At 50.8% G+C, this 25,403-nt stretch overlaps 1 protein-coding gene and 1 pseudogene across 1 annotated transcript in view; one reads left to right on the top strand and one right to left on the bottom strand.

Moving 5' to 3' along the window:
• The window catches only part of LOC144371392 (single-minded homolog 2-like), a 29,429-nt pseudogene extending 19,299 nt beyond the window's left edge, over window positions 1-10,130 (bottom strand).
• LOC144371438 (uncharacterized) overlaps window positions 1-25,403 on the top strand; it is a 395,907-nt gene that overhangs the window by 69,167 nt on the left and 301,337 nt on the right. The window lies entirely within an intron of this gene.

Here is a 25,403-nt window from a genome sequence, read left to right as displayed (position 1 = left end):
GGGACAAACTATAAAGCAATTTCTAAAATTACAGACACTTTGATGTATTTTGCATAGTTGCTAAACTCTAAAATCATTAGAGATACATTTAACAAAACAGATCTCTTGCAACATCTAGGAAAACAAATAAAAGTGAAGAAATTATCATAATTAAATTCTAAACGTTACCAGCAGTAGCTTAAAAAATAATATTCTTAATTGAAAACATGGAGTGTGCTTTCCTAGCTTCAATTACCTAATTCACTTACATGTATAATAACTGCAAAGACAGCCATTCCACACACCACTCAGGAATTAATTAAATGTAAGACCTCTGGAAGTGTTGACTTTCCCCACCAGACTTTCTCTGAAGTTCCCCGGCAAGCACTTAGTTGTCCCTGATATTAGTGTCACTTATAACGTGGACAGTATGAAACACGGAAAACATCCAGCGCAAAGCTGGAAGGGCGGGCAGCCGGCGAGCCGAGGGCGTGTGGGCCAGGCTCCCAGAGAGTGTTACCTGGCCGGCTGCTATGCCACCGCAGTTCTCTTTAGTTGTGAAAGTTCCGGGTTTCAAATATTCCCCCATTCCCTTCTCCCTCGCACATGTATTTTCAAAAACAACACACGCACACGCACACACAAACTCACACACTCACACTTGCTAAACGCTGCCACATTGTGGCTCAATGCTTCCTGAACGGTGCTTCTCTGGCTCCAGAGCCTGGCCCGGTGTCTGGGACAAACCGAAGTAAGGTTGAAACGATTTAACCACGTTCAGGGGCGCCTTTCCGCCTAGGTCTGGGTGAGCTAGAAACTCCTGGGGCGCTGGGAAGGAGAGGGATGCAGGCTGGGGCTGGGGCTGAGGCTGTACCGGACAGGCTAAGCATCCACGCTTGGGTTTTGACCCTCCCGGGCGGGAGCCACCCCCACCCCTGGGACTTCTTCAGCTTGGGGGCGGCCTGTGGATTTGTGCCGCGCACCTCGAGACTCGGGTGGCAGGGTCGGAAGGGAGCCCCCGCCTGGGCGACTGGCGGCGGCGGCGCTCCTCCCTGGCGCGGTGGTTCTACCTGCAGCAAGTGCGATCCCAGCTCCTTGGCGACACTGTGCAGGGGCCCGGTGCGACTCGGCTGTCCCCATGCATCTCCTAAACCTGGAGAAGGAAATGAAACAACCAGTAAACGGCCGCGTTCAGCAAGAGGCGGTGGCGCCACGCAGAGCGCTCAGAGCCTGAGCTCCCTGAGCTCCTCGAGGCTGGAGCGTGCCCCTGCTTCTCCTCTGCCAAGCATGCTGCAGCCTGTGCCCTCGCAGCCGCCCCTTTGCCCTCGGTTTAAAAGAAAAAGACCTGAGGAGGAATTCCCTTCGAGGGCTCCAGCAGAGTGCCCCTGCGCTCACTGAGCCAAGCAGGCAGACGGCTCCCGCAGGTCGCCCACGTGCTCAAGGCTCTGAAATTGCCGTTTTATTTGAAATGCCACAAAGTAATCTAATCTGCTTTGAAATTGGCCATCCTCGTAGCCGATCAGGGATATCGATTTGACCTGTAAATATTCCCCTAAGGACCTTCTCTTCCTCCCTTCCCAGGTGTCACCCGCAATTCTGCTTTTTCCCCAAGACAGAGAGCCTCAGATGGAAAGGCCCCGCCGTCCAGGGGCAGCTTTTCCCATATTAAAAAAAAAAAAAAAAAAAAAAGAAAGAAAATTTCCCTCCCCTCCACGTTATCCCATAGTCTTCTCGGCTCTCACTGGCTTCCCTCCCGGAAGAGCTGTCCCCCTTCCAAACTCAGGAAGGTTTACCTGGGGGTTTCCGGGGAACACGCTCCATATCCGCCAGCGGCGGGCGCGGGACGGGCCCAGAGCCGGGAGAGCCCAGGGTAGGCTTGAAGGTAAAGGAGAGGGGGCGGTTCTCGCACAATCAGGAGCCCCCCAGTCCCTGTGCTTTTTAACTGCCTCATCCCCAGAACCTCCTGCTCTTCCCCACCACCTCCCCTACAGCCACCAGTGGTGCAGAAAATGCGTCAGGGGAATGGGGGCCCTGCGCATCCGAGTCCTCTTTCCCTGCGTGCTCGGACCAGCCGCTGTGACTGGGAGACTCCAGGCTTGCCTCTACCAACTCCAGAGGAAGCCAGAAAGCTCCTGAGGAGGCGGCGTAAGGAAGGATAGAAGAACCTTTAAATTTCCCCAGAATCCTTCCGTTATGGGGACCCTCCGGTTAGCACCTCGGCCTCTGCACCAGGAGACAGAGGCAGGTGACCGCTGTCTCCATTTGCACCCTAGCCTCCTTAACCTCCCTCTTAGAGAATACGCCCTCGGGCTTTCTCCCTACTCCGGGAGCTCCCTTTCGGATCTGACCCCTTCAGGGTTTACGCGTCCTCCCGGAAACCGTGGGCCGGACCCAGATCGCGCCCTTGAGTGCGGGACTCTAGGTCAGGAGTCGGCTGAATTAGGCAAGAAGTGCTGGGCTGAAAACCTGGTCAGCTGCGGTGGATCCAGTGTGGATCCCTAGGCGGCAAGTCCTCTCTAAACCGAGAGCCTGGCATGAATTCCCGGAGAGTCGCTGCGCTGGCACCTTGGGTCTCCTTTCTGACTCTGTGGGAGTCCGAGGCCTCCACCCAGGAGGCTGAAAACGCAGCTTGAGGCCCAGGACTTTGGCTTTTAGATCTTTCTTGGAAACAGTTAGGCAACTAGAAAAGGGATGACCTTTCATTTCTCCTCCTGGACTCTAAGAATCAGAGTTTATTCCGGTCTAATAAGGAAGTGGTCAACTTCCACTTATCCTGACATTCCCCCTCCCCAAATATAACATGCTCGAAGCTTTTTATTCTTGGCGCCTAAGCCACCACTGGGTGAGCATAGGTAGCTCTCTAACCCCAGGAGACTGCTCCCACCCCCAAGCATCCTGATCCTACCAGGGCACCACCCTCACTCTCAGGCTTTTCCTGCCCCACACCAGGCAGGAAGCCTGATAGGGGCAATAGAAAGAACCAAGATTTAAAACCAGTGGGATGTGGATGAAGAAAGAATTTAATAAGAACCTAGGAAATCCGATTTCCAAAAAACTAACAAATGTGCCTTGTAACTGTCCTCCTCTTCCCTGGCTCAGAGTCCGTCCAGATCCCTGGAGCTGAAGCAGCCTTGGCCCCAACACAGTGCCCAAGGTGAGCAGGGCCTCCTGGCTTTTCGCTTCTTGCAGGGTCAGTGGTCCAAAGACTTGGAGTAAACTTTTGGTCTGTGGTAATGGTCTCCAGACCTGGCTCCACTGGCACAAATGTTTCAAAGCCGGCTGAAGGTTTTGGCTCTCCATGAAGCATGTGCTAACTAGTTATAGATTTTTCACATTATTCAAATATTCAGATATCTGAGAGATCTTATTCTCTTATATCACTATAATTTTTCTGCAAGTTTCCATGCCTCTAATGTGCTGATGGAGATTTCAACTGCCCTTTAGGATCCTGGCTGGAGATAGCTAGGCGTCACCAAATGGTTCCCCCAAGCACTCCTCACCTAGGGACTACCTCACTCTAAGGCAGTGGCTCTGCCAGCTCTTCCATTAGGAGCCACTGTGGTGAGTTCCTTTTTCCCTCAGCCCATAAAAATATACTTTGGGCTGAAGCAGAGACTGAACAAACTAAGGTTTGTAATAAAAAGCATCCTCTGGGTAATAGAAAGCCATATACACCCCTGAAAACGTGAATCTTTAGGAATGTGGCCCTTACCTGAACCCAGGAAAGGGATTGGTTTATTTATTTGAAAAGTGGGGGTGGGGTAGAATTGAAGTCTGGGCTAAGCTCCTTCAGGGTTAGAAGTTGGTGAGCTATTGGTGGTATTGACTGCTTTCAGAGCTGAGACCTGTTGTTTCTCAGCCCCCAGGTTGGATTTCCCGAATCCTGCCTGCCTCCACAGAAAAAGCTGCGGACCTCTGGCCACTGGCATTTAAGGATGGCCAGGCTATAGGGAGCCCACAGGGAGAAACTGGGGCTGCTAGGTCAGGGCAAAAGGGAATCAAGCCCACATGCCCCACTTCTGCCAGTTAGCCTTTAGGTACCTCCTTTCCTGCTTGCTCCCGGGGTTTATGGGTACAGGGTCTATTTTCACCTGCTGCCTGTCCTCTGGTTTAACCCCCACAGACTTGCTGTCTACAGAAGCCACCTAAATATGGTTCCTCTTCTCTGATTAGTCAGCAAACAGCTTATGAGCAACTGTCCTGTGGGTCTTCAGTCAGGCTCTGGGGTATCTCTGGATGTAGGTCACAGACCATAAACATGGGGCTACAAAAAGAATATGATTTGGAGAGAAAGGGTGATCGCTTTCCCGCTGTGACGTTTTCATCTGCTTTGCTCAGATGAGAGGACATCCTCCTTCCTCTGGACTAGCCAGAAGGATGCCTGTGGGTCTGGATGCAGAGAGTTAGGGCCTGGACTTAGGTAAAAAAACTAAAGTCAGACCACCATTCTCTCACCTCCCTATGGGACAACCTTGTATATCTAAAAAAGCAGTGACAGGAAGACTTCCCCAGGACTCTTGTGAAAATTGAATGGGGCTAAGAACAGGGAGGCGGCTGTCCCTGACTCCAACCTCCACAGGAACATTGGATAAGGGTATAAAAATCTAGGACAGTTGAGGAAGTCCCAGCATCTCACCTCCTGGATCTTGCCTTCTGTGGTTTAAGAAGCCAACTTGGCCAGGCCTCAGGGTCTGATCTCCAGTCAAAGCCCCGACCTCTAACCTTTATTTCTTGCCTCTAAAATAGGATTGTTTGGGGATTCACTGAGCCCGGCTAGAGTGAGGCCTCGCTGTTTGTGGGTACTGCTATCGCCTTTGTCTAGCTCACGCCTTTGCTGCCTCAGCCTCCCCTCCTCCAATTACCACTTCCCTGGGGGGGTAGGGGTGTGAGGGTGTGTCTCTGGGGGAGCGCGACCTCTTGCCCTTGGAGATCTGAGGATGCAAGGTCACACATTCTCATAGTAAACCACTACAAAGTCTAGTAGGGTGTGTGGGGGCTGGAATAAGAAATGGCTTGATCCTCTTGCTCCTCCACCCAAGCACAGGCTGCGGAGGCCTAGTCTCAGCCGGTCACCCCAACAGCGTTTCCAACCGCAGTCCCTGCTCAGCGGCGGGCTCTGGTATCTCCCTTCCAGGGCTAAAAGGGTCTCGTCACTTTGTGCTGGGAGGAGTTTGGGGCTGGGTACCGCCTTGCTGATCCAGTAGAACCCATAGTTTGCACCTCTCTGGACACCACGATCCGTGTACATTATCAGGGGTCGCGGACTTCTCCAGCGCACAGGAGTTCTTCTCAGTCCTGGAATCTTTCTGTTCTCTTCGGGGTCCCTGGAAAATTCGCCCTTCTAGCGACTCCGGTTCACATCAACCAGGGATCGGGTGTGAAGGGGGTGGTAGGTAGAGATTCTCCCCAAGAAAGTCTCCTTGCGGCCGACAGGGGAAAGGACGTGAGACGGCTTCCAGCCTGGCGGGCCAGCTGCGAAGGAGCGTTGTGCGTGCCCTGAAGACCCGGTGGCCCCAGGACTGTATACGTAGGTCCTGAAAGTGCGACATGGAGTCCCAGCAGCCACTGGTACCGAGCCGCGCGCCGCACCCAGAGCCGCCCGGCGCTCCAGGGTCGGTGTCGGGGTCCAGGGCTCTGGAGCGCAGAGGCTGGATCTGCAGCTCCTGCGCTCCATTACTCTCTCCAGGGCCTGCGCCGCGCACGGCCCTGCCTACGGTGACCTAGGCCTGGCCAGCTTCAAACTGAGAGGAGGGAGGGTTGTGAAATCTTCCTCACTCCAAAACGAGTCCATTAAAAATTACCTACGTGATTTCGGGATTCAGTACAGGAAGATCTATAATGCCATGTTGGCATAGGGTGACTTTTTCCTCACCAAACCCTCCGAATCAAATAGTTTAAATCCAAGGAAATAATCCCACAGTCCGTGCGCTTCCTCCCCTCGGAGCTCAGGTGTACGGGTGCGTGCGGGGTTAGCCCGCTGCCTGCAACTGAATTCAACCCAGTCACAGGGACAATTCAGGCCTTAATCCCTTCCCCCTCCACACACCCTGGTTCTGGGTCTTCAGCTTCCCACTTCATTCCTGAGCTGGACCCGAGGCTAGTCCCTCGTCCTAGCTAGCCGTGGGTGTGCAAGGTCCGGGAGGAAACGCCACCCTTTCCTCATCGCTTGTCCTAATCGGGACTCCTCCAGGGAAATCCAATCGCCAAAGTTGGCCCTCTGACCCACGGAAACTACCCTACGTCCTGAAGAGTGCGTTCACAGTGCAATTACGGCCAGGAAGCACCCACAGGTCTCTTGCCTCCGTACATCTGCGGTTTCCAAGAAGCCTCCTCTCCAGAACCCAGGGTCACAAGACTGTGAGGGGCGCAGGCGACCCTTTGCACTCCATATCTGCTGCAACTCTAGGTTTACCTGCTTTCCAACTACTCGCTAAACCTCACCCAGTTTTCAGTTTCCAGCCGGAATTCCAAAGGCGACCTTGCTCTCTCCTGCCCTTACCCACCCTATCTACCTCCCACATCTTAGTTCTATGTTGAAGGGGAGAAAAGGTAGCCACCCAGAAAGCGGCAGATATTTAGACTCAGGGCAGTGATTTCCTCTGCTACTGCCATTTAAGCCTAGCCTGGTCCAGGAAAAACCCCGAGTCTACAGCGACTGGTAACCAGAGTGGACTGCTACCTATGACAAGGTTCCACTGTGCACCTATATGGGTGTGGAGTCGGTAATGGGCCACTTAACAAAGAGACCGAGGCCTACCAGGGCAGGATGACAGAGCCTTCTAGGACCCAAATGTAAAAATTGAAAGACTTCCCCAAGCCTGAGAATCGGCCTCCCAGCAGGTGTCTGCCTGGGTTTCTGGTGCCTCCCTCTGCCTTGGTGTGGGACCTCTAAGTTCCTCTTCCTGTTGGCCTCTTCAGTGCAGAGCAGGAGGATATACAGCAACCGGCTGCCATCACAGTTACTGTCCTACTCCCCCCCCCTGCTGCAGGGCCTTTGGGGAGGCCAGTTTCCTCTCTGGCCTCAATTTCCCCAGATATGAAGGGTTCCTGATGATCCCACGGGTCCTTAAGACTGTGCCATTCATTTTCTGCATCCCAAAGTATTAAATTGGTCTCAAAGGTTTTCTTTACCCAGGGATCCACCTGCTTCAGGCAAATGGGTTCACTCTGTATCTTTTATTTTCAGCCAATAGCTGTAAGCCATCTCAGCGCTCTGGTTGATATCTAGACTTTCTCTGGCTCTAAGACCTCCGTGGGGTCATTGTCCTGACCCCAGCAACTCAGCAGGGCCCTGGCAACCTGGGTGCTTCAAGAACCCAGGTTAAATCAATGAAGGTGTGAGGGGGGGGGCGGATTCAAAGCTGCTGAGGGCAAGAGAGTTATTTTGCATGGTGGAGTTCTTCCTAAACGCAACTTCTCTTTGCCCTATGCCCTGAGCTTCCCAACTCCTTAGACCCGGACTGGACTTGAGGGGAGTAGGCATTGCAGCCCAAAGCTTCAGGTCCCAGACATGAGCAGTGGGACAGTGCTTAAGACAGCATGGCTCCCCTTGCTGACTTCAAGAAGTGTAGTAGGAAGGGATTAGGCCACTGCCCCCTTCCCCAAGTTGTGCACTATGATACAGGATCATCTACAGAATCTAGAGCCAACCTCCAGGATCAAAACCCAGGAGATGCAGGTGGCCCCTGGAGTAGGCAGCTCCTGAACACAGCACTGGCAGCAGTTGCTCAAGGCATCAACCCCAGCAACACCACGCCACCCCACAACAAGGGGCAAAGTCTTCAGTCATTCTGGACCCAAAGGCCTGATGATGTACACCCCACAGATATTTAAATGTCTGCTGTGGCAGCACATCTGCCACTTTTCAACATTTTAGCAAACTTCCCTGGAAATCCCTAAAACAACGAATAGCTTAAAATAAGCCCTTTTCCCCAGACCGCTCCCATTAGCTAACTTCTGGTTTATTAGAAATCTTTGGCAACAAACAACTCTTCAGATAATTTATTCTCCCCCGCTCCAAAAGAAAGGTGGGAAGAGAGAGGACAGAGGATAGAATCCCATTACCCTGTCTGCTTTGTAGCAAGCGGAAAAGACGCATCCCAGCAAACCAGCTAACACTACTCCCGGGTGGAAAGGAGACTCGACCCTTATAAACCTAATTCGCTTCTAATGTCCACCGAAACTTCAGCTGGAAAGGAATCATTTCTACTTCTGTAGCCAAGGACTCATCGCTGGGCCGACTAGTAGGAAACGCCTCGGTGAACAACTCCCAGTGAAGGAAGGGGCTGGGGAAGAGGTTCTCCGCGGATCGGACTAAGAAATGCAGGAACGTGCGCTAGGCCCCAGCCCAGCAGGTTCAGCACTTCCACGCATAGGAGGAAAGCGCCCTTCGACCGCGGACCGCGTGGCCAGGCTGGGAGGCTCCCCAGAGGCCCAGCCACCGCTTCCGGCCGCTCAGCTCCCTAGAGCTCCAGGCTGCTCTGGCGCTTGCTCCGGACCCGGGCCACCGCAGGACTGCAGGCCGCAATTGCCGACAAGACCCGCTGCGCTCCACGAGGAAGACCGTGGAAAACGCAGCTGCAGACCCAGAAACCATCGCAAATACCACGTTTGGAGGCGCCAAGCGCAAAAGCTTACCGGGTCGAGTGCCGGGCCAAGGATGATATTAATGGAGGCGCCCTGTGACCGAAGGACACCTGCCGCGTGTTCTGCAGCCACCCTCCCCTCCAGTGCCCTGCAGCTGAAGTGGTCTCTTTACCACGAAGTCCTCTCGTGTGGCTCCAGGGCCTGGAAATCCTGGGGCGCCCATCAAAACCCTGAACAGTGCCCTTCCCGGCAGTGTCGGGGTCCCTTGGGGGTGAGATCCCGGACCTGCTGTTTGGAGGTCTGGCCGGGTGGCCACAGTCCCTGGCGGAGGCCAACGTGTGCGTGCTGGGAAAGCTCATCCAGCAGGCCACCATTTCTTACGATCTCTGCCTGATGGTGAGTCCTCGTCCGCCAGGAGTGTATTTTCAATACTAAAAGAACTGCTAAGCTCTGCCCTGCCTGCCATTTTCGAAATAATTACCTTTCTCTTCACGGGTGTTTCAGCTCAGCAACCCGCGATCTCTTCTACCCAAACCTCCGATCCCCAGAGGACTGGGAGGGCAGCACCAAGGACTGACTCCCACGAGTGCTCAGTGGCTGTGGCCTCACCGAGCACCCTGCTTGCTTGCTCTCTTTTCTCCAGAAAGAGAAGGAGGGATGAAGGCCCGAAAAAGAAACAGGAGCTGAAGAAAGAAAGAAGGAAGGAAGGAGGGAAAAGAGGTAGGTAAATAAGAAGGAAAGGAGTAAAGGAACAGAGAAAAAATAAGAAAACAAAACCACACCAAACCAGAGCAGAAGGGGGTGGGGGAGAGAAAGAGAAAGGGAAGGAGGAAGGAGGAGGAAGAGGAGAAGAAGGAGAAAGAGAAGGAGAGGAAAGAGATGGAAGAAAAAGAAGATGAAGAAGAATTGTTTTAAAATGGAAAGGAGGAGGAGAAAGAAGAGAGGAAAAGAAAACAAAACTAAAATGGATTCACAAAGAAGAAAGAAAAGAAAGGATAGGAGGGAGGAAGGAAAGGAGGAGCAGAGCGTGAAGAAGGAAGAGAGAGAGCGTAAAACCTGCATGGACCAGCATGCCAACGCCAACTGGGGACCGCTGGTCCCTGGAACAATCCTTGGTTTGCCGCTGCTGCCCTGAGCCAAGAGATGGTTTGGTCGCCTGGGTCGTGGTGGCCCTGGCCCCTCTCCCTGAGTCTGGTCCCAGCTGAAGTCCCAGGCTTGGCCCTCCCAAGACACCCGAGTATTGGCTGGGAGACCTCGATGGCCCCCTCTGGGCCGGCTCCTGCCTGGGCCCAGGCTGCCTAACTCCCCGGAGTTCCAGGCTGCCCATCTGCGGCCTCACCTTCAGGGAAGACCATGCGCATCTTCAGGTAGCTCGTGGTGAGTCGTATGATGGACGCTTTGTCCAGCTGCGAAGTGATGGCCGATGGCAGCGGAAGCAGCTTGGCCAGCTCATAAAACTCGCCATTTTCCTTCTTCCTCCTGATTTTGGCCACATTCTTGGACTTCTCCTTCATCGCGCCTTGGCTCTGGGCATATTAGACTTGGCCGCGCTCCAGGCCCGCGGAGTCCCGCTCAGGCTGCAGCAGCTGGGACCAGGAAAGGGGACCCGGGGGCCAGGTGAATCCCGGGTGCCGGCCACGGATAGGTGCGCGGGACCAGTCTGGGCACTGAGGAACTTCTCCGCAGTTGCCAGCCCAGAGCTCAGTGCAAACCAGCTGCGCCGCCCCGTGCTCTGGCTGCGGCTGGAGCTGGACTGTTCTGCCGCGACCCGAGCCCTGCTTCCTGTTCACTCTTCTAGCCTCCTGTCTCCCCGGCCTCAGCTTTTCTTAGAGTATAAAGGTCCAGCAAAGAGGCGGTGGTGCAGTTTAGTCCTTAACCGGGTGTTGGCACTCGCTGCCGCGAGGCCCCTCCGATCTGGAGGGCGGCAGGGGCGGCGGCAGCTGCGGAGTCATGGAGCGGACCCGAGCCGAGGGGAGCTAGACCGAGACAGCTGGGCCGGACCCAGGCCTGGGCGCGCTCTCCTGCCCTCTCTGGTTGCTCCCTGTGCCTGAAGACCCCGCGCCGGAGTCCGCGATCTGTTGGGAGGCGCAGCTGCTCCGCAGTCCACGTGCGACCGAGCACCGTTTGTTTATGGCGGACCTCCTTCGGGCGGAGCACTGGGCAGCCAGGGCCGGGAAGGGGGGCAGGCAGGAGGAGGGACCGCAGCGGGGGCGGGGGCGGCGATACTCGCCTCCAACCCCGCCGCGGCCCTGGAGTCACGGGCGCTTCTCTGTGTCTCTACCTCCAGGGACTGTCCCAAGAAAGACGGGCGCACTCCCGGGCTCGGGCTCCAGGAGATCTCGGTGAATGAATGCTGCGCGGTGCGGAGACCAGCTCTGGAGAGCGAGTCGCGGGACGTGGGCATTAGGATGGGCTGCGGGGTGGGGCGAAGGAGTAACGAGGGAGGGGTGCCGAGGCCTCTTCTGTGGTTACCCGGCTGGTCACCGGCGGGCGCGGCCAAGAGGAGGCGGTGTGACCAGGCGGCCAAGTGCCCTGTGGGGAGGATCGAGGCCTCCAATCCGCGCTGGTCCCACGCCCTCCTCCTCAGTTCCGCGTGCGGAAAGGGGGTGCCTAGAGGGAAGATTCCCCTCCCGACACGCTCCGAAGTCACTCTTCTGCCTTTTCTCCTCCTGGAAACTCCGGATTGACACTTTTCTGATAGGAGCGGGAGACCGCTGGGGCGCACGAGCCAGAGGAAGGGAAGGGTCTAGGGAACCCAGCCCAGCTGCGAGGCCTCTCCGGGGCGCCGGTGGGAACGGGGCCCAACTGCCCTGCTTCCAGCAGCCCAGAGCAGTCTCGCAGCCTGATCCAACGCAGCCTAAATTTCGGGAATCGCTTTTGGGTGGACGTTTCATGGAGAGTGTCACTGAGCTAGGGTCACTGGGGGAACGTTGGTGGGATCCGTGGTGGTCGGCAGAAGGCAGTTGGAGAAGGGAGGCGCTGCTGAAGACGTGGGCACTGGGAACACAGCTCTCCCACAGGGCCACACTGGACCTAAAGAGTCACATCCCGCCTCTCCTCCCCAACTCCTCCTTCGAGCTCCTGGGCCCTCCACACCCCCCCCACCACTGCCATCTCCGAAACCCCGGTCCTTCCTGGAGTCTGAACGCCCCAGGACGGTTCTGTTGCCAGCTTCCCTGCTTCACCAGGTCAGGGACAGGCCAGAGGGCAGTTCCTACTGGGTGTCTGGGCCCTAAGGGAGCTCTTGGCACTGTGCTAAAAGATGTAGAATTATGGGGCCGGGAGGCCCCCGATCTCGGGGTGGGCACTGGTTAGGAGGTGGGACAGGGATAGAGGGATAGGTAGGTGCCGCCGCTCTACCTCGGGCTGGGAGGAGTCTGCCGCTGTCATGTTCCTCTCCAGTTTCCGGCTATCGTGCCAGCAGTAGACGCTCTGACCTTTTCCCCGACCCCTTTGAAGGTCCGAAGTTTGGAGGCGTTGGAGGAGATGTGGGTTCCCTCCCTGGGCTTCATAGCATAAACCTGGTCTGGGCATCAGCCTGCCCAGTCCTGCTAAACCCACTGTGGCCAATGTTCTTAGGAATGGTGCTGGGAAACCACGAAACTGCACGACCCAGGAGCGCAGTGGAACCCGCACTTTCCTTTGGGGTTTCGGATCTAGGTACGCTGTCCAGTTTTCAGCGGTTTGAGTGGAGAGTTGGGGCCGCGCGTCAGCGGCGCGGGTCCGCAGGTGCCCAAAACAGGCATCCGCGGCCCACTTCCGTGACCAGAATCCCGCGCCGCGAGGCGCTGTTGACTGCTTGGGGCCTCACAGAGAAGGGGCTCCAAGAGCAGGGCTGCGGATCGGTCCCGCCAGAGCATCTTGCAGGCCTCCCTCCCAAGCGCACTCTAGCACTTCCCAGGCTTCAGGAGGATTTCACGCTTCTCTCATCCCCACGATTTCCAACCCTAAATTATGGACTCGGGAGAATTCCTCCCCGGCTTGAAGGGGATTACCTAGATCACAGAAACATGGCTAAGTGGAAGTGGGAGAATCCCAACTAGTAACAAGAACGGAAACTTTGCTCAAACCAAATTTCCCAGATTTTACCAAAAGCGCACTTGAGCTCTCCAGACCGGGTTTTTATAGTGGCAGCCACTGTTTAGGCACCTTCAAGACAGGATCAAATCGCCTCCTTTGAGTGATAGCAAAATGGGGCGTTAGAAGCCTCTAAGATATCAGGGTGTGGGATGCTTCCAGGCCCAAAGTCGGCCTCAGCAGATGCCCAGCAGGCACAAACATTCTTTCAGGGCACACATACACACACAACTGGCTATGGGCCTAGAGTCCCCGGACAGCATGATCGAAAGTACCACAAGTACTTGGGCAGGAGTCTTGAGGTTTCCCAAGTGGAAAGGATAGTGATAGTAAGGTGGAATAGTGAAAGGAAAAAATCCCAGTCTCTGGTTGGGGCCTTCCCATGGCTCTCCCTACCTGAGTTAAAGCCTGGGGCCCTCAGATCAGAACAATTAGGACAACACCCAGACAGTCCTAGATATGAGACAGTATGAAGTTAGAAGCTTTGCTTAAACTTGGTACAGCAGTGAACAAGTGCTAATTGGAGTAATTAGGAACATCCCGTGGTGACCTTAAGTTGGACACCTACTACATGTCCCTCCCTCTTGAAGTGGTGAGAGATTCCTGGTCCACACATTTGACCAGCTCATGGCCCCAGGAGAGGCACAGATGCAGTGAACCCCACCTATCAACCCCAGTCCAGGGTATCACCAGAACCGCTGTTGGCCTACTGGCCAGGAAGGAAACTGTAGAGGGAAGGTAGCAAGAGGGGTCTCCACAAGATGTGGTCCATAGCTTCCCAGGAGCTGCCTACTTGCAAGGCACCATGCTCCAATCTTCTGGGCCCGGGAGCATGCCCTGCGTACCCCATCTCTTAGAAATTTTCCACTAGGAAACTGATCTGGTCGAAATTCAGGCCCCAAGAGGAAAGGGGTGGTCCCAGGCCGCCCCCACATCTGTTTGGATTTTCCGCTTCAGATGCTTCACAACTGTTCTTCCCCAGGCGGGGCCCCGCGCCTACCTGAGAAGCCCATCTCCAGCCAAAACCGACTGTCGAGTGAGATCAAGGGGGATGACCCGCAGATGTTCCGCTGGGAATGGGCTCCAAAGAGGCTTCTGCAATGGCAGATCAGAGACCTGGTTACTAAGGTTGGGGTGGTGTGTGTGGGGTACCCTCCATTACAGGCACTGGATTTCCAACCTCTACCAAAGTAGAGTTTAAAGAGAACTTCAGCAGCCAGAGCAAGCAGAGGCAACAGGAAATTCAGAGCTGCTGAGATTCGATCCTATGTGATTTATAAGCTCTTGTCTACACAGGCAATTAGTACAATGTGGTTACTTCAGTTATTTCAGAAACTCCGCTTGCGGTCTAGCATCACATATATGATTTTCTGGTCTGATTTTCTGAAAGAATACCTTGAGTTTTCACTGCTTTCCATGTGTAAACCCCATGGAGACATCACCAGCTTTCTTTGGGGTCATTGCTACTCCTAGAAAGGAGCATAGGACCATTTCAATATTAATTGCAATATTAATATAAATTAATCATTTACAATTAATTACAGGTAGCCAGAGCCATTGCCTAATAATTTATTCCTCTAGAGGTCAAGGCAGTAACTTGCTCTGCTCACTCCTTCTAAAGTAATTGAGGGATAGAAGTTTCTCTTTTCAGTTTTTTTTTTAATATAGTAACTTCTTTTACTGGAAGTTACTCCTTTGGAGAAAATGTTTGGTTTTAGGTTGGTCGGGGTGACTGATTATCTGATTCCATCGCAGTAATGTTGTGCGGATCCTCCTTTCTGCACTGGGTCCAGGGACTGGTGGCTGGGGAACACCAAACTGGGACAGCAGTTCCCTTTCCCAAGGAGAGAAAGGAGGAGAGAGCAAAAAGGCCTGAAAGCAGGGAGATTATGCCCACCTCTAAGGTGGCTAGTGGGGGCTGGGATGCTTGAAATGGACTCAGCTCCCTGGAATTCTGGTAGGAAAAGCCCTTCTCTTTGGACTTGGTTGTCCAGAATGACTACAGATTCCTAGGATAAGGTGGGGTGGGTCGAGGGGGGCCTCACGCTCTCTTAAGGGATGCATTGGGTGATCAAAAACAGTTATTGCCACTGGAAATTAATTATAGCTATTAGAAAATTCCTGAGAGAAGACCACAGGGAGTTACAGAAGCCCCGCCTTGTTTGGGTAAAGGCAGCCAGGGCACACTTTTATTTTACCTGAGATGAGGGATGAGCCCTTTCCTCTGCATTTTTCTTCCCAAGCTCAGTTCTACTTTCTCTTGGGTATCTAAGAAGGTGGGGGTGGGGGGCTTTTGCACTTTGGGCTGACGTGCTCACACACACACCTCGTGACCTCCAGGAAGGGCAGGTTCTTTTGGGGGGAAATGGCTGTTCCCATCTCTTGGAACTGAGCTCAGAGCCGGGCCCTTCCCAATGGAGAGAGGGCAGAGCAGAAGTCCCCGCAGACATCCTCCCACCTGCCCTTGACCCGAGGCTTTCTCCCAGACCATTATTGGTCTATGTTAATTTAAATGAAATCCCGGGTTAGGGAGAGGCAGCCCGTCTACTCTCCACCAGAGCCCTACTTTCTTCTAGAAACAACCCCCATGGCTTTCAGAGAGCTCGGGGTCGCTTTTGAGGCCTCTTAGTCTGGTGTGTACTGAAAGTCCTCGGTGGTTACATCAATTACACATCGCCTCGAAATCTCAAAACCGATTAGTTCATTAAGGGCGTCCTCGAAACATCCCTTCAAAAACATCAACTAACAAAAAATCTCTTTAAGAACCAAATAAAACCTATCCACCTGAGATAAATATTTCAGCACATCAAAGAAAACACGAACACAGTGGGCTCAATTTTTTTTCCAGCACCCAGTAGTGACAGCCTAATATTGATATAGGGTTGACCACAATATAGGACAGTCCCGGTTCTTTAAGGACACAAAGTCCTCGTTCCGTTTAATTAGCACAATGGATCTATTTGCACAACTAAGCTATGGTGAGAAATGTCTTGCCTACTCTGAACAAATTTTCAGGAAGTTAGCTAATTCATTCCCAGTTGATGGAGAAAAAGTTGCGGAAAGGCGGGGGGGGGGGGGGGGGGGGCGGTGCAGGCGGGCGGGCTGGGTTGGGGCCCTCCAGCCAGGCCTGGGCACTCGTGGCTGCCCCAAACCCGAGTGTGGGCACCTTCCCCCTTCGGGCAGATTGTATTTTTCCCTTTTGAAGCCGGCGTGGAAGGTGGGTTTCCTGAGAGGTGCGTCTGAAGCGGAACACACTCGTGCCTTCGGGGAGAAGGGGGTGAAGTCCAGGGCCTGGGGTACTCACTCCAGGTCTGAAGTTAAGCACCGCGGGACCAGCGGAGCTGGGCTAGGAAGCGGAGCGGCGGCGGGGCCACGCCAGAGTGGGGACCGCTGAACTGCGGGCCACAGTGTAGCACGCGGCCAGCCCGGCTGCAGGGGCGGGAGGGGGCGGGAGGGGAGGTCAGGCTTCCGTCGCAAGAGGTTTCCTTAATTCCGCAGAAGGGCCTGGGTAATCCCGTCCCCGGAGCAGGGTGCCATCTCAGGGATTATTTCGGAGCTCTTTGGGCTTCCCGAATTGAGGCCATCAGAGTCCCCCAGGGCCGACAGGACTAGAAACGCAGCCGGGGCCGGCAGGTTGTAGCGCAAGGGGCCTGTGCCCAGCGGCCTGGGGGTCCACGCAAGGAGCAGGAAGGTCGTGCAGTACGCATGCACGGGGAGGGGGCCTGGGGCTTGGGCACTCGGGGTGGGGTCGTGTGGGATTGAACGGATCTCTCAGGCGAGCCTGGGGCAGAGCGGCCACGGCCAGCCCTGAGGTGGGCTGCCCGGCCCATCCGCATCCTCTTCCACTCGAGTCTCTCAGCCGGGCTCCGTTCCTGTTCCCCAGATTCTTTCCACAAGGGAGGTAGGGACCCGAAGGAAGGAGGGAGCGAGGCCCGTATCGCGACGGGAGCCAGCGATACCCGGCCCTGTGGATGGGGTATCTGGTGCGAGGACTTCATCTTCTTAGCGTCTCCAAAACCTCCGGAGCTGGCCCTAGCTCTTTCGTGCTAGTCACAGCTCGGATCTGGAATTCTAGCGCTGGAGGCAGAGTTTTGGGAGACTCTCGGATTGAGGAAGAGAGTCCAGCATCCCCTTTTTGTCCCTTTCCCCTTTTAAATTGCCCCCAGACAGAATTCCCTCTAGGTGCCAGAGCCAGCACCCTGGGGATGAGGAACAGAGGGGAGCACGTTTTCGTGTAAAATGAAAGCCTTTTTAAAATAAGCACTTCTCCTTAATTCAAGATTATTTTCCCAGGAAGAAGCATCATTTCAGAGTAGATTTAGACCGTGAGGTTTCTGAGTATATATGTATTTTGGAGGAGGCAATTCCAAACCCTCTTCAGTTTTTTGAGGGCGGAAAAAATAATCTTGGTTATTGCACCAACTCATTCTATACCCTGCGGTATAGAATAAAGGCATCCTTTAACTTGACCATGGAGTTCTCTCTGCTTTCTCTCCCAGAGCCTTTGAACCAGGCGGGTGTGCCTTCTGGAGGCTTCCTCAGCTGGGCTCGCACATTTGTTGCTGTACTCTTTTCCCAAGAGGAGGTCAGGGTGCGCGGTTCCATGTTTTGGAATCGAGCAAGTACTACTTCTCTCCCAAAGTCTTAGCCAATTAAACAGTTTTATTGCAGTGTGAGAGGCTTCAATTTCAACCTTGCATTTATTTTGGAGAGTCCTTCCCATCTGCCAGGTCCTGAGCTGGGCGTAGGGGATCAGTGTTTTGAGACATCTAACATATGAGTAAATCCAACCAGGCACTGGGGGAAGAAAATCAGGTGTTCGAGTGGGGAGATCACCATTCAGTGCTAGTTTCTCCTGGCAAAACAGCCATTTTCCACTTGTCTTGTATTTTTCCCCCAATGTCTGCATATAGAGCCAAAGCATCAAATACCTTTAAAATAATTTAAACAAGGTTGCCAGTTTTGGAAATATCATGTGTGAATTTGCTTTGATTCTTGTATAATTGGGGGCTGGGAAGGAAAAAGATCAACACCATGTCATTGTTAGCACACAAGCATAACTTACAAAATGTTTTTTTGAAGTCTACTTACAGTAATTGACTAGAAAACACCTCCCTGTTTTGTTTTTAAAGAGAAGCTGTCAACTGTCAAATGAAGGAATGTGGACTCCAGGAGAGATACACCTGTAAAAAGTGCTGGAATTCCTAGACTAACCCCACCCATCCTGTTCTTTCAGAGTATCTCATTCATCTATCTGTCTATCTATCTATCTTTGTAGTGCTGGTGCCTCATACTTGCTAGGCAAATATTCTACCATTGAGCGCACGCTCCATCCCAAGGATACCTTATTTGGACCCTACTTGATTTGAGCAGCTGGATATTTTTCTGAAAGTAAATCCCATAAATGGAAATCATACTCATCATCAAACATTTTAATTTGGAAGTGACCTGGGTTGAGCTACGGAGCAAGAACGCATCCTGCCATAATCACAGCTGATCTCTTAGAAGCTGAAAACCCTAGAATGAAGCTCAGGAAGGCAATAATTTAAAATAGAAAATTCCTAGCTTTAAGAAAAGAATGAAGGCTCCAAGTGGAGCTGGGAATTTATATTGTACAAAAACCCTTTGAACAATCATTTGACAGTAAATGAACTTTTATCTGGCTATGTTTGTTGATCTAAATTTCTCAGTCACCATTTGCATGTGTGAATTGTGAGACAGGGTCTAAGCAAAGATGACTTATGAATCTTTTAGGAATCCATGCTTTCAGGTTGGTTTTCTGTGTGGGTCATGGGAGCTGCTGCACTTTAGATAATTTATGGGATGGTTGTCAAGGGAACCTTGGGTAAAATTTCGCAGGACTGTCTCTAAAAACATTGTTCATAATTAAAAATGATTCATAGAAATCACCAGAAAAATTATGGCATGTTATGTTCAAACATGTTTTTAGGCCATGTGGAATAAATAAAATCAGGGTCTGGTTGGGTAATACTGCCTCCCAGCCTTCCTCTGACTGTACCAGGAGGATCTGATACAGATGCTCAGATTTAAGAACAGCCTGGGTAATAGGAATCAAATGACACGGACATTTTCTTCAGGTATTTTTAAAGTCTTGATGATGCAAGTTACAATTGTATTTCTTCAAAAGCCCCTAAATAGCACAGTTCAAAAGGTGATAAGTTTGCAAAAAAAGGAATATGGAAACCCCCACATGACAAAAGACAGCACACTCATTGCCACCCAGACCCACCTTGTTATCAGCCAGCTGATTGTGGCAGGTGTTTTGCACATTAGTGGTGACATCCCCAGGACCCACTCTCCTGCTACTACCCTTTGCAGGGAAAAGCAGTACATGGAGGTGGCAACGTATTGGCAATATTAACTCATTTAGCTGGTGGTTGGTTATGTGGGTTTAAACCCCTTCCTGGTAGAGAAGCAGGGCAGAGCTTGTAAAGGGTATTTAGGTCAGCAGCAGCTAATGCATTGGCCTCCCAGTCTAACTTGCCTTGGGCCCTGGTGGACTGTGACAATCTATGTTAGTTGCTAGTGTCTAGTATGTATATAGAGAACCAGCATTTAATAGAGCAATCAGCTTATCAAATAATCCAAATCAAAGTGGTTGTACCTACTAAAAACAAAACAAAACAAAAAATCCCCCCCCATTTATATACCTAAAAGAATAGAGGCCATCTCCAGCCCCATACATGGTCACACATGTGCCTGACTTATGACTTGCCAGATCATTTTAGTCCTTTTCACAGTCAGCCAGTCCTGGGCTGGTGTAGTGACTCCCCTGGCATGTGAAGGTGGCTAATGTGATGGGTTGCATGTTCTGGCTCATTGCTCATTTCCATGTGCAATCGGTGCTGGACTGACTTAGAAGCAGCTTACACTTCTTGCGGCCAAAGGAATGCAGTTGTCTGGCCTGGAGAGCCCTCTTGTCCTCCTACACACACTGTTATTCATTCAGGAGACATTCATCAAGTGCCCACAGTATGCCAAACCCCTGAGCCAGGCATTTGCATGATAAAACTGAGTTTCTGCCACTGAGGATATTTTTGGTCCTGACAATGACTGTGAGAATCTGGCCTGATTATGTGTATCAAAGGCCTTAGAAAGCTTCACCACTTTTGAACTAGTAATTCTATTTCTGGTTATGTGTCCAAGGAAATCATGTATAATACCCCCGCAAAGCCTTTTTGCCTGAGTATTTGTATAGTAGTTAAGGGTGCAAAACTTGGTGTCAAATCAAGGTTTGACTTCGTAAGCCCTTTGGTTTTGTTATCTGTTCAATGGGGGGATAATAGCCATTTCATAAGGAGGTTGTGAGTTTTAAGTAAAAAAATCATTGATAAATATAATGAATATAAAGGGCCAAGCACACTGCTTGGGAGAAGCAAGGATTGAATAAACTTTAGCTGTTATTATTGGGATTATCATCACATTATGACTTGTAATATTGAACGGTAGAATCTTACTTATTTGCTTTGACATGCTGGAGATGGAACCCAGCGACCACACATGCTAGGCAGGTTCTACCCGGAGCTACACCCAAGCCTGGAATAGTTACAATGTTAAACTCTGGAAGCAAACTTTCATAAATGGGTGGGGGTGATTAATTAAATGTTGATACAGATATTCAACAAAAATTAAGCAGCTAATAAAAAGATTTTTAAAGTTTCTAACAAGATGGTGCGATAAAAACCTTCCTATATACAATTACTCTTCTAAGAATCCCTTGAAGCTAGGCTTCCTGATGTGAATTATTTGCAGACAATTGAATAACTTATTCAAGAATCAAGGTGGAAGTCACTTTTCTGCTGCTGGATTTCTGCCAGTAGGCCCAAGAAGTGAACACTTTTTTTGTGTGTGAGTATGACATGTGGGCACACATGCATTTATGGCTGTGTTGGCAGAGGTCCCAATGACACTGCTGTGAAGCCAAGAGTCCCAGAGGTGGTTTGCTGATCCTGAGTCCCAGCTAGCAAGGCTGTTGCTGGATTGACAATGACAGTGGCAGCTTCCTATCCTGCTAACGTTGGCTATGGCAGTGTCCACAGCTTCCCTGGCTGGCCAGTCCTGCATGTGTTATTCTTCTGGTGAACCAGCCTGGCTGCTCTCCCCAGTCCTCCCAATAATTTTGTTAGTGCTGAGGTTTCTCTGTTCAATCCCTTTTCTCTTCAAATAGCTCATGTGATTCCTAATATTGGCAATTAAATCCTGAATGATACAAGTTGAAATCATGCCAGCCCTATAAGGCTCTCTATATTATATGAATATAATTAAGTAAAACAACATAACTATATATAGGAGTATACCAGAAGGAGGTTCCTTACGGTGCTGGCCATGAGCATGTTTAGGTAGTAAGACTGGGAGTGGTCTTTCAATTTATCTTTTCTTGCCTCCATTTTAACTTAAAAAAACTTGAATTTAAAAAAAAATTGGAGAGATGCTAGGGATTGAACCCATACACATGCTAAGCATACCCTCTACCCCCGAACTATACCCCAATTTCTTTTTTCTTCTTTAAAATACCACTTTATGAGTTGGGGTTGTAGCTCAGTGGTCAAGTGCTTGCCTTGCATGCATGAGGCCCTGGGTTCGATCCTCAATACCACATTAATACATTAAAATAAAGATATTGTGTCAATCTACAACTAAAAAAAATTAAAAAGAAAATACCACTGAGATATAATCATGTACTGTACAATTTACTCATTTAAAGTGTACAATCCAATGGTCTTAGAATATTTGCAGATATTTCCAGTCTCACCGTAGTCAATTATGGAACATTTTCATCAGCTCACAAAGAAACCCCACACCCCATGGCTGTTAACCCTTCATCTGCATTTCCTCTACTTTCTGTTTCTCTATATTCCCACACTCTATAGATTTTCATATGAATGGAATCATAAAGTAGAGATCTTTTGTGTGACTGGCTTCTTTTACTTATGTAATGTTTTTGAGGTTCATCCATGTTGTAGCCTGTATTACTACTTCATTCCTTTTCACTGATGAGTAACATTCCACTGCACAGGGCGAGCACATTTTGTAATCCACTTATCTATCGATGACATTTGGGTGGTTCCACCTTTTGGCTGTTTCAAATAACGCTGCTGTATTGCCCAACTTTTATTGACCATGAACTAATTTTGTCAGTATTTTGAAAAAAAAATAACAAAGAAAATCTGGTCTACATAGTACATTAGGAGGAAGACAATATTGTAGATTTTGTCCTTGCATCATTGGCCAGTAAACAGGGCACACACTGAAACTCCAAGCCAAGCTGCCTTTGGGTCACTGGAGACAGACTCAAGATGCACAAGGGGACCTGTGCCCCATCCAAAAGAAGGTGAAGCTTTACCCCTTACATGACCTTTTGTGACCTTGGTGTCCTTGACTCCCACTTATTTGGTCTTGTATGCTGCCTACACTATCTGTGACCCCCACAACCAATGACTAGTCTATATGTGGTGCTCTTGGGCTCCAGGGAATGACATGAGAGACTTGTCAACCCATCTCCACTTCAGGAAGCAGCTCTGAAGCCAGGCAGGAGGACGATTATGGCAACATCACGGAAGTCACATGACTTGACTGGTGGGATTTGCACATTGAAATTGCCCTTTACTGGCTGCTGGAAATGTTCCATATCTCAACTTGGGACTTGTGTGGAGAGTTCACGGGGCAGTACTCCTAAGAGTCTATATGTTATTATGTTTCACTTTGTGAAAGTTACAGCCGGATTAAAGGAGGGAATGGTCACACATGGTCTTTTTCTGATCTTCCTTTCAAACTTCCATTCCAGCCACTTGCTCCTTCCTGACCATTTCTAAGTGGCTGCAGGCTCCTGTCACACAGCTGGTGAGGGAGAGCTCGGCTGGGAACTTAATCCAGCAACCTGACTAGGTGCATGCTGCTTTCACTAGGAGTCCCTCCAGAGCCTAGAAGCTACGTGAGTTTTGAGACTTGACCTGGGATCTTGTGGCCAGTGAGGAGTGGAAGGTCTAGAAGGCCCGAGTTCCCAGGTCCAGCGGATGCTCTTGCCTGTCTTGTGTACCTCCTTGCATCAGGCACATCATAGGTGCCCTTGAGTGAATGGGACCAGAGTGGAGTTCTCACCAAAGACCAAGCAGGGTGCCCATGTGTCAAGGGCTGTGAAAACCAGGCAAGAAACTCAGCTTTTATTTCTCTGCAAGCCAACAGCAGCGGAGGCTGGACTGTTGCAAGAGCATGGAAAATCCCCACTAGAGACACCAGAACTTTCTGGCAAGACCCATGAGGCGTTAATTTTAGCTTTCAATGACTGATGCCCTTGTATATTTTAATGGGTCAGGAAGAGCATGGGTCAAAGCCAAAGAGGTTTCCTTTCCTGTTGAGCACTAGGTGAGCTGCTTGGTTTTTAAAGACTAGTTCTCTGCATGTTTACTCAGAATTTCTACTGTTTTGAGTCTATTCTGATAATTGTGAGCCATTCCCTAAAAATAGTAGTGGTCTGTCCTATCGGTCAAGTTGCCCAGAGTTCATGCGTTAAACACGATTGTGACTCACAGTGTCCAATGCTAGAAAGCCATAACCACAAAAGAAACAAAACCACATGTCTTCCTTGGCTGAAAGGCACACATGTTGAGCACCAGGCCCTTGACTTGGGGAGACGTGTACCCACAGGTTTTCCCTGTGTCTGCCTGTTTTCTTCCTTGTACCCCTGGAGGCTTGGGGTTCCATGCTGAGAACAGATGCCTCCACTTCAGCTGGAACACGCCCTGGGCTTGCTGGAGTCAGACCCAGGACCCGTGCCCCTCCTGGGAGAAGGGTGAGGCTTGGCTCCTTATGTGGCCTTATGTGCCCGGGCACCCTTGACGCTCTCTGATTTGGTCTTGTCCACTGCTTACTGGCATCCTGTTGCTTGTCGTGTCTGGCCTCAGGTGCATCCCATTAGTGAAGGACGCTTTTGGATTCTTGCCTAATGGTGGACTCTCAGTCTCCAGTAGAGCTTAGCACTTTCCTTTCTTTGCCTGCTCCGTGCAGTTTGCAGAACCCTGGATCATTTTTTTTTGCATTCCTTCCTGGTTAATTTAGAAAACTTAATGGAAAATGGAGAAAGGCAATCACAGATCTCACCAGTCCATACAACTAAAAGGGAATCGTGATGGGAAACAGTGACTCCAGCTCCACCAGACATGGCCCAATGGGGACTGAAGGAAAAGAAAATGGTAAAGAACATGTGTGAGATGTACGTCAAGGGCAGACAGATGGTGAACAGAAGAATTCACCTCATATAGAAACAAAAGCTAGAGAACTGGGGTACAGCATGTATGTTGTAAACCTCTGCTGAAATCATGAATCTCCTTCCTGATCATGCAGCATCTGTCAGGGGCTGCTAATCTCGGGGGTGAGTAGGAGAGGGAGGGATCTCTCCAGAGTGAATGGAGATCTTGCCTGCCTCCTGATGGAGCACACAGCCCTTTTATTTTTATCTTTTTTTGTTTGGGTACTGGGGATTGAACTCAGGGGCACACAACCATGGAGCCACATCCCCTGCCCTATTTTGTATTTTATTTAGAGACAGGGTCTCCCTGAGTTGCTTAGCATCTCACTGTTGCTGAGGCTGGCTATGAACTCCAGATCCTCCTGCCTTAGCCTCCCAAGCTTCTGGGATTACAGGAGTGTGCCACCATGCCCAGCACACACCTTATTAAATATTTTACCAAAAACAGAGATGCTGAAGTGGATTCAGTCTCTAACTAGACATGCTGATTAACGTACCAGTTTTCAGGAAATCCAGGGATGTAGAAATAACTGAAACCACACCAGAATGCTCTTGGAAAATCAGAAAGTGGAGAACTACAGGAAAGACAACCCAGTTTCTTCAGCTAAGTGGAGAGGGAAAAGAGGGGAGGAAGGAATTGTAGTTGAAGACGCTTCAGAGGCATATCAGCTGGTGCTGGATGAAAGCAGGGACCTGTTTTCATCTGAGCTCCAGCAAATGTTATAAGAAAATCAGGAAAATATGAAAACTGACTGGATATTTGAAGCTATCAAAGAGTTCGTGTTAATTTTTTTAGGTACAATGAATGATGATATGATTCATGTATATTTTAAGAAAAGCGTTCTTGTTTTTTAGAAATGCATACCAACTGCTTAGAAACTAAAAGAAAATCTAAATGAGACCGTGTGTATTAGAGTCTTGTAAGACTTTTTAGTTCTCCAAGGATGACATCCCCCTCTCCCACATGTACGTCCATTGTTAGGACTTCTCCGTCTGCCCCCCTTGGGTGTGTTCAGTAAATAATAGACAAGAGCAAACTTCCCCAGCTCTATTCCTTTGGCCCCAGCAAGAGGACGGTCTCAGCTGGGAGTTTCCTCCTGCAGCTCCCCCAACTCTGCCTCTGGTGGACACTGAGGGCACCTGGTCTGAGCTAAGCCCATCATTAGCTGCACCCAGGAAAATGCAATCATGAGACTCTTGTCCAAGAAGCAGGAAAGAAGAGACACTGAAGATACTAACGTGCAACACCTCTCCTCTCTCCTGCCATCGTCTCTTGATGGTCATGGGTGGTTGGTTTTGTTTTTATTTTTTGGTTATTTAGTGTCACTGCTGCTCAGGTATGAGAATTATTTCATGGAAAATTCAGACTCTTACAGATGCTCCAGGGCCCCACCTTGCAATCAGCTGCTGGGTTCCTCCTCCTGCCAGCCACCAGAGTGATGTCCTGCACTTGGCCAGAGGTAGCTAAGGCAAGCCAGGCATCCCTCCTTCCCCT

The sequence above is a fragment of the Ictidomys tridecemlineatus genome, chromosome 16 (genome assembly GCF_052094955.1).
Source record: "Ictidomys tridecemlineatus isolate mIctTri1 chromosome 16, mIctTri1.hap1, whole genome shotgun sequence".
Classification (NCBI taxonomy): Eukaryota; Metazoa; Chordata; class Mammalia; order Rodentia; family Sciuridae; genus Ictidomys; species Ictidomys tridecemlineatus.
Note: the sequence above shows the minus strand (reverse complement) of the source record. Positions and strands in the feature narration are given on the sequence as shown.